This window comes from Capricornis sumatraensis, chromosome 3 (genome assembly GCF_032405125.1).
Source record: "Capricornis sumatraensis isolate serow.1 chromosome 3, serow.2, whole genome shotgun sequence".
Taxonomy (NCBI): Eukaryota; Metazoa; Chordata; class Mammalia; order Artiodactyla; family Bovidae; genus Capricornis; species Capricornis sumatraensis.
The window spans coordinates 156,457,309-156,465,575 of NC_091071.1; the positions used below are offsets into that span (position 1 = coordinate 156,457,309).

General features: G+C 37.5%; 1 pseudogene; it reads right to left on the minus strand.

Moving 5' to 3' along the window:
- Nucleotides 1–761: 761 nt before the first annotated feature.
- On the minus strand, nt 762–7,086 carry LOC138076338 (proteasome subunit alpha type-2 pseudogene; annotated as a pseudogene).
- Nucleotides 7,087–8,267: the final 1,181 nt, after the last annotated feature.

Here is an 8,267-nt window from a genome sequence, read left to right on the forward strand (position 1 = left end):
TCCATGTTGCTTACAAAGGAAGAGACTCAGAGTTAGGAAATTGCCCAAGGTTGCATAATTACAAATAGTAGAACCAGAATTTTAATGCTAACAATTTATATCAGAGCCCTCTCTCTTATTCACTGTGCAAACCTACCTATAAATGTAGGACGGACCATAGTGAGAGACAAAGCTGGAAAGTAATTTGTGATTTAGATTAATTATGCATGTGCTCTGTTGCTTCAGTCATGTTCGGCCCTTGTGTCCCCATGGACTGTAGCCTGCCAGGCTCCTCTATCCATGGGATTCTCCAGGCAACAATCCTGGAGCGGGTTGTCATACCCTCCTCCAGGGGATCTTCCCAACCTAGGGATTGAACTCGAGTCTCCTGTGTCTCCTGCATTGGCAGGCATATTCTTTACCCACTGAGCCACCTGAAAGGCTTCAAATGTGCTACAGGACTGAGTATAACAGGGGCATGCAACCCAGTCTGGGGAGCTCCAGGAAAAATTCATAAATGAGTTGCCTTCAGAGCTGAATTTTGATTCATATACTATGGCCGATGTATTCTCCAACCAGTGGGAAGATCATAGAGGGAAAAACAGAGGTATAAAAGGGCGTGGGGCAATTTTCTAATTTAACAATTACGATTTGTGTCATCTTAAAAAAATCAGTCCACTGAATTACATAGAAATAAATATGCAACAAGTTGGAAAAACAAAGTATACTTTAAATATGTTTCAGTAGATAGCTCATCTGAAGTTCTGGATTTTTCAGTCACTTTATTCTGATGCTATGGCAGCCAACTAATTCTTAACTTTAGGGGGTGTAAGACTCGGAAGCCTGGCTTCACTGCAGATTCCTGCTGCTACATAATCTTCTCTCCTCTGCCCTTCCAAGCTTTCCTTTAGGGTTAATTTGGCTGTATGGGTGGCTTCTTCAAGTTCCAGATCCTGGTTACATCTTTTCTTAAGGAGAAGTTTTCCCAGTCACATAGTTCTTTCCCATTGATGTGACTTTCCAGGCAAAGTAAGGCCTAGATGGATGTGACTGAAATAAATATGATTGTCCCTCATCATTCCAACCAAAAAAAAAAAGAAAACCCTCCGAGTGAAGGAACGCCACCTGACTAAGTGTATCCTTGAATCACAGAAGTTATGCTCTGTACCAGCACAGTTGTGACAGTGGGTTCTCGGGAAACAAGATAGTGCTGCTGAGCTGGTTTCCCAGCTCTGCACCAGCACTCTGAGATGTGAGCTCATGTCACCGCACGTCAAACCTCAGTGTTTGGTCATTGTTTCCACACTGTGCTCTCGTCACTCATCCTACAGAATGGATTTCTGTTTCTTCTCAGTTGCTGATACTACACCATTTGCAGCTATAGTTTTCACTGAAGGGATTTCTCCAGCTACAGCAGCCAAAGCATATTCAGTCTGGACAAGTTTAGCAGAAAGGCTGGATGTGGTCAGTGAAAAGTGATAACTGCTCTGCCATCTTTACTTGGACAGCACTTTTTTGTTGTTTATAGTAGCTTTAGTCATAACTGCCAAGAAACTGAAATAACTCACATGACCACTAATCAGTAAGGAAGGCAGAGTGAGTTCAGTGGTGAAAATGGGCATCAAATCAATGCATGTCAAAGTGAAAACAAAAGTGTTATTCACTCAGTCATGTCCAACTCTTTGCAGCCCATGGACTGTAGCCTGCAAGCCTCCTCCATCCATGGAATTCTCCATGCAAGGATACTGGAGTGGGTTGCCATTCCCTTTTCCAGGGGATCTTCCTGACCCAGGGATCAAACCGGAGTCTCCTAAACTGCAAGCAGATTCTTTATCATCTAAACCACCAGGGAAACTCCTGGATGTCAAAGTGAAAGTCATTCAGTCATGCCCAACTTTTTGCTACCCCGTGAACTAACTATACAGTACAGGGAATTCTCCAGGCTAGAATACTGGAGTGGGTAGCCTTTCCCTTCTCCAGGGGATCTTGTCAACTCAGAGGTCAAACCCAGGTCTCCAGCATTACAAGGAGATTCTTTACCAGCTGAGCCACAAGGGAAGCCTGGATGTCAAAGGATACCATTAAAAACTCCCAAACCAGGGGACTTCCATAGTGGTTGAGTAGTTAAGACCTCTCCTTTCAATGCAGGGGTTGTGGGGTCAGTCCCTGGTTGGAGAACTAAGATCCTACAGGCCTCAAATGCCCCTCCCCAAAGAATAACATAAAACAGAAACAATATTGTAACAAATTCAAGAAAGGCTTTTTTAAAAATGGCACATATCAAAATAAAATCTTAAAAAAATAAAACCTCCCAAACCAGAGAGTGAAGATTAAATAATAAAACATAAAAATCTAGGTCTTTCCAAAAGATAACTACAAAAGTATTAGAAAAATCAAATGATAAATTTTAAAAAACACATCACATAAATAAACACAGAAAACAATATAAAATAATTGGAAAAGTTAAAACAAAACACAAAAACTCTATCAATAAATGTGAATGATCTTAACACCTATTAAAAGAAATAAATCTCTACTATACTCACAGAGCAAGACCTAACTTCACGATGCATTCAAGAGACACACCTAAAATAAAGTAACTCAGAGGTTTAAAATGAAATGGGCAAAAACATCCTAGGAATATGGAAATAGTAAGAAAGCAAGTCTTCAGATTTTGATGTTTCAAACAGAATTCAAGCCAAAATTCATTAAAGACAAAAGGTCCGTATGAATACCAAGTTTTAAAATCCACAAAAAATATCAGACTGCTGAGTATCAATACGTTGAGGTACGAACTACATTTATTAATCTTTATTAAGCAGAACCATAGGGAATGCAAAGAGAAATAGAAACATACTAATAATAGGAGACTTCCACTCTCAGTAGAAGATAAATCATGATGACAATAAATATATAGAAGACCTAAATAACATATTTAATAAGATAGCTTTTATGGACCCATACTGAACATTAACCCTGACAATAGAAAACACGTTTTCTTCCCAGGGACACATAGTGTATTTACAAAAGTGATCAAGTATTAGGTCACAAGGAAAATAATAATAAATTGCTTAAGACAAAAAAATAACTCAGATGACAATGCAATAAAACAAAAGATATTAATAATGTATTTCTTAAAAAGCTAAAAGGCCCTTCCTCCTGGAAATTTGAAAGCTACAATTTAACTGTTGCAGATCTGAGGAGACTAAGCAGATATGACCTCTAAATGCAGTGTGATACCCTGGATTGGATCTTGGAACAGAAAGAGAACATTAATGGGAAAACTGAAAAATCCAGATAAAGTCTGGAGTATAGTTCACAGCATAATATACCAATATTGTTTCTCAGTCTTCAGTCAAGTTCAAATTTTCGTGACGCCAAAGACTGTAGCCCAACAGGTTCCTCTGTCCATGGAATTCTGTAGGCAAGAATACTAGAGTGGGTAGCCATTCACTTCTCCAAGGATCTTCCCAACCCAGGGATTAAACCCAGGTCTCCTGAATTGCAGGCAGATTCTTTACTATCTGAGTCATAAGGAAGCCCCTCAGAGTTCACAGCATAGTGTACCAATGTTGGTTCTTAGTTTTGACAGATGTACCACAATAATATAAGATATTAACAACAGGCAAACTGGTTGAAGACTATATGGGAACTCTGTATTATATTTGCAATGGTTCTATAAATGTAAAATCATTTCAAAATAAAAATGTAGTTTTAAAAGCTTTCAACTGAAAAATACTCTTCTATCAAATAGCTATTAAATACAAGGAGCCACACAATCAAAATAACAGAACTTCTAAAAGTTATTGCATTATTTTTGACTCAGGTATTTATTACTCTCTAAGAGATAATCAAATAGGCCTACTTATCATTCATAAAATCTCTAAAAATCTATTAAGCTCTTTATATCTGTATAATGAAATCAATACTATAACCCATATAATTAAAGAATTACAATAGTAAAATTGAGTGCTTAAGAGATTTTGATATAGAGCCAAAAATATAGGCAAGCAAAGCCAAAAGAAGACTCATTGTCTAAATCAATCTTTATAATTGGTTGAAACAATACAATTCAGAATCTGTGGTATATATTTAAAGCTGTTAATTGAGGAAAATTTGAAACCTTAAATATTTTATCAATACAAAAAAAAATTTAAGCTAAATTCCCAACTCATAAAAGTAAAAAAAAAAAAAAAAAAACCACCATCACAGCAACAAAATAAACCAAAATATAACACAAAGAAAGAAATAATAAATATAAAAATAGAAATTAATGAAGGAGGTAACAGAAAAACAGCATATGTAATTAGTAAAACAAGATATCAGTTTCTTTAAACATTAACAAATTAAGTAAAGCACTAACTTAATTGGGAGGAAAATACAAATATACAAAATTAATGCATTGGGGGAAATAATCATTGAAATATAAGAACTTTTAAAATAAGATTAATTTGCAGACCTCTATACAAATACATTTGGAAAACTAGGTGAAATGGATAATTATGCAGGAAAATAGCTTTCCAAAACTGACTCATTAATACAGAGTTCAGAAGGATACATTTCTAAATTGCTTGCATAAATTAAAATAAATAAAAAGAACAAAAAAACTTTTGAATAACTAAAGGGTGAATTCTAATTGTTATTGCTGTTCAGTCGCTGTGTCTGACTGCGGGCAACCCCACAGACTGCAGCACTCCAGGCTCCTCTGTCCTCCACTAGCTCCTGGAGTTTGCTCAAATTCATGATGTTCATTGAGTTGGTGATGCTATCTAACCATCTCATCCTCTGCCACCATCTTCTCCTTTTGCCTTCAATCTTTCCCAGCATTGCGGTCTTTTCCAATGACTTAGCTCTTTGTCAGGTAGCCAAAGTATTGGAGCTTCAGCTTCATTATCAGTCCTTCCAATGAATATTCAGGGTTGATTTCCTTTAGTTTGATCTCCTTGCAGTACAAGGGGTTCGCAAGATTCTTCTCCAGCAGCATAATTTAAAAACATCAATTTTTTGGAACTCAACCTTTTTCATGGCCCAACCCTCACATCAATAATGTAATTTCAGTTTATTGTTCTTACATATAATCCCAATGACAAATATAATTTTCATATGCCCTTCTGAAAGTCTTACTGCTGCTTAAAATATTAATTTGTTAAAGGTGAGTAAAAATTCAAATTCCAAACAAGAGATTTGGCTTTATGTTTGAAATATATCTGTTCATGATCAGACTTGATCCATGTCTTACTACGAACTGTATTTGAATCCAAACATGTCATGTTTTCTTTTGAACTTCTGCTAGAGGTACCACATGATCTCTTCAATCAGAAGTATTTCTCCTTATAAACCGTCACTTACTTAGGTGAGTAAACAAGCTTCTTTCGCTCATTTCCCTATTTTTGCCATATTTGACAATACTATCATCCAGTGATACTGGGTTTTTTCTCTGAATTTCATCAACCCTAGTGAAAATCACTGGCATGAATGATTAAAATCATTTTTATGATTCTTAATGAATTAGAGTTATCCTTATTTTAATGGAAATAAGAGAATACTAAGTGACCTTTGTCATCAAGTGATAATAAAAAAAAACATTGCTATTTGATGATTCTTTTCTTTTGAATTTCCTTTTGTTGTGGTTGTTGGTGTTGAGCCAAACTCTTCAGAAATACTGTTAATGGGACTGGTGATCTTTTTTTCATTCATACATGTCATGCTGTCCCCACGATCTCTCATTGTATCTGTGTGCTCTGTCACTCAGCCATGTCTGACTCTTTGACCTCTCTTACTGCCATTTAAAATTTTAAAGAAAATCAAGTATTTCTTCTAGAGAAAATATAATGAATGTACAGATAACTGTATGAGTCAGATTGTGACTTTTTAGTTGCAAAGAGGAAGATATAATTATTTCTCTTTTTTTTCTTAAATATTCTCAATAGAATAAAAGCTTAAAGATGCTACAAAGTGCCCTGGTTTGATCTTTCACTTCCCACTGCTATCTCTCTTAAATTTCTTTCTTTCTGTGACTTCTCTTTTCCCTTAGAGCTGAAGACAAATTTTGTTTTTCATCATTATCTCAGCTTAAATTCAGTTGGGAAGGAAATGAGAAGCGTGGGAGCTGATAAGCACAAAAATGCAATTTAAATAAAACTGGCTTTTGCATTTTTCAGTCTTCAAAGAAGAATCACAGTCAGTTTTAAGGATGAGGTTCATTCTGCTGTGGTATGGATACCCTCTCACTTATTCAGTATTTCCTGCACGCCAAGCATGGGGAGGAGGTGAGGATACACCTCTGGGTATCACACTCTGGAGATAAAGTGGTGAGAAAAACAAGACAGAGACCTCACCCCACAAAGCAGAGAATAGAGTCAGGAAGATTAATTAAACAATCATGTAAATTAATGTTAGCTATACAAGATGGTTGGATGGCATCATTCAATGGACATGAGTTTGAGCAAGCTCTGGGAGACAGTGAAGGACAGGGAAGCCTGGCGTGCTGCAGTCCGTGGGGTCACAAACAGTAGGACACAAATGAATGACTGAACAGCAGCAAGGAAGAATATAAGAAAGGAAAGGTAGGTGGCATGGTGGGTACATATTACAGGGAGATCGGGGGCATTCCATCTGGGTCCGATGAGGCCCTGGGGTTGAGAGTTCAAGATGGATAAAACCAAGGCATGGGGTAGAGAATAAGAGGAGTATTCAGGCAGAAAAATGGACGGTCCACAGCTTCTGTCATCTGAGGAAGTTTGGTTTGAGCCACTAAAAGTGCCTCTCATGACTTCCCTGGTGGGCCAATGATTAAGAATCCATGCTTCCAATGCAGGGCGTGTGGGTTCAATTCCTGATTGGGTAACTAAGGTCTCACATTGTCTGTGGCATAGCCAAAAAATAGAAATTAAAAAGAAGTGCTTCATAATGTAACTTCACAGTAATTCATCAGTCATTTTTAGGGAAAAAAAATAGAAAATGAGTGACAGTACTTAGCACAGAGTAAGTGCTAAATAAACTTGAGCTTCTATTATCATCCTATTCCATTTCAACACACCACCTCCCACCTCTCTCCACAGCTACAGCTCTCCCAGCCAGCTTCTCAACACCTTCCGAGGATGACATACTGTACTCTCAGTCCCCAGACAGAAACCCCTTTTGAAATGTATTCTCAGTTCTGTTCTAGGAACTTCCCTGGTGGTCCAGTGGCTAAGACTCCACACTCCCAATGCAAGGGGCCTGGATTCTATCCCTGGTTAGGCAGCTAGATCCCACATGCTGCAACTAAGACATGGCACAGCCAAATAAATAAGTAAATATTTTTTTAAATAAATTATGTTCTGTAACATAGCAGAAGTCTTCCCTGAATGCATAAAATTAATGTATTGGTCATTTAGCAAATACATGTTAAGTAAGTATGAGATTGATAATAATGACAGCTAAAACTTGCTGAGGACATACCCTTGGGAAAGGCTGTCTTAAGAACAGTGAGTTCTTCAGAAAAATTTTTGAGGCAAGTATTAGTACTTTTGCAGCCATAATTTTAGTAACAGAGGACAAAGAGTTTAAACATTTTCTCCTAGCAAGTGGCAAAGCTAGACTTAGGAATGCAAGAAATCTATCTCTAAGATGTGAGGGCTCCATTTGTCTCCTTGAAGACAGACAAGGCACTTGCTTACCTAGAGTTTACAACTTACTTAGAAAGAAGCAGGGAGACCATGGAAATTCAATAAACAAGTAAATAAATAAGCTTGATAATTGCCATTTGTGGTTAGTCTTGCAAAGGGATTAAACCAAATAATGTGGTGAATAAGGATTAAGGGTGGACAGGGGAACCCTGCTTTAGAAAGAGTATTCAGAGATAACTTCCCGAGGGAGGGGCCTTAGAACTGATACTTAAAAGATGGAAAAGAGATAGCTCTGTGAAAAAGTAGAGAAAAGAATTCCAGTGCAGAAAATAGCAAACACAACTGTCTTAAGGTAGGGCAAGACTGGTATATGGGAGGAGCTAAAGGAGGCCAGAATCTACTTCTGCTTCATTGACTATGCTAAATAAACCCTTTAACTGTGCGGTCCACAGCAAACTGTGGAAAATTCTTAAAGAGATGGGAATACCAGACCACTCTACCTGCCCCCTGAGAAATCTGTAGGCAGGTCAAGAAGCAACAGTTAGAACTGGACATGGATCAGTGGACTGATTCCAAATTGGGAAAGGAGTATGCCAAGGCTATATATTGTCACCCTGCTTATTTAACTTACATGCAGAGAACCTCATATGAAATGCCAGCCTGGATGACTCACAAGGT